The sequence below is a fragment of the Alligator sinensis genome, unplaced genomic scaffold (genome assembly GCF_000455745.1).
Source record: "Alligator sinensis unplaced genomic scaffold, ASM45574v1 scaffold1049_1, whole genome shotgun sequence".
Taxonomy (NCBI): Eukaryota; Metazoa; Chordata; order Crocodylia; family Alligatoridae; genus Alligator; species Alligator sinensis.
In genome coordinates, this window is record NW_005842672.1 from 337992 (window position 1) to 339356 (window position 1365).

Sequence of the window (1365 nt, forward strand, 5' to 3'; positions counted from 1 at the left end):
TTGATGCCCCCATATTGAAGGAGGGAGGGAGGGAGCTGGGCAGGGCAGTGCATGGGGCCCGGGGCTGGGGCGGGAATGTGCGGCTGCAGGGCCCAGCTGGTCAGTGGGACAGAGCCATGGGCAGCTTGTCCAGGGGCCTGCAGTGGGGGGGCTTGTTCCCTGCCACTATGCGCACTCCTGGGGGGCATGAGCCCTGCAGATTTGTGCATAGGGTGGAGGAGGATGCGGGTTGCCCACTGTGCCCTGCTGCCCTCCCCCAAGGCCTCCATGCCCCAGTGGGCAGGACCTGGCATGGCAGGGCAGGGAGGCTCGGTGACACTGCCTGAAGCCCCACACTGCCATGGCGAGGCACCCCCTGCCCACCCAGCCGCTGTGGGGGACACTTCGTGCTGCCACCCCTGCTGCTGCACCAAGTGGGAGTACCAAGCAAGGCCTGCAGCAGGGCTCCCTGCCCTGCTCTGTCCTGGTACGTTGGGTCCCACCCGCTGGGCGGTGGAGGACCCCAGGGGAGGGCAGCAGGGTGAGGAGCCCTGAGCCCGCAGCGGGCAGCCTGCATCCACCTCCCACCACGGGCTCTGCTCTAGCTGTGCCACCCATGGGGGAGGTGGAGATTGGGCTCTGTGCTTTGCTCTGGCCACAGCAGCTACCGCCTCCCATAGGCAGCAGCAGCCGGGGCTTGGGCGCTGCTGCGGGGGGGAGGGAGCTGCAGACCCGGGTCTCTGGCCCTGTAGCAGCGGCAGCTGAGGGCTCCCTCCGGTGGGGTTGGGGGAGGCAGGGGCCTGTTGGTGGGGCCCCCACACCTGTCCGGCAGGAGCCCATCTTAGGGCTCTGGAGGCGCAGGTGAGGGGGGTGCAGGCATGGGCAGGGCCCTGGCCGATCAGGGCTGCTCAGACCCCCAAAGCAGCTGGGGGACAGCCGTGGCTGGACCTGCATCCCCGTGAGCAAAGCGGGCAGGGGGAGCTCCAATTTCCATGATAAAACCCCCAAATCAAAGGCCAAAATGTATAGGTATTTAGACTTCATTTTATATCTAGTGACTGAGGCATTATTATTTTATTAGTAGTGACAGTCATTAGTGAAAAGACTACTGTTTTATTATAGCGATTGAGGCGGTGGTAGGCTTCCAAATTGCTTTAAAATTGTAACTAGATCAATAAAACATTGTGCGCGGCAGAGACAGACAGACAGACGCGTTTCATTTTACTCGTGGCTACGCACGGATTTGGGGCTTGTTCATCAGAGAATCTGCGGTTTCTAAGCAGAGGGAACCAGGGTCCCGTCGGAAGTACGCGGAGCGCGGGCTACAATCCCGCCCCACGTTGTGTCGGGGTGCAGAGGAGGGGAAGCAGAGGAGGAGGCGGGGAG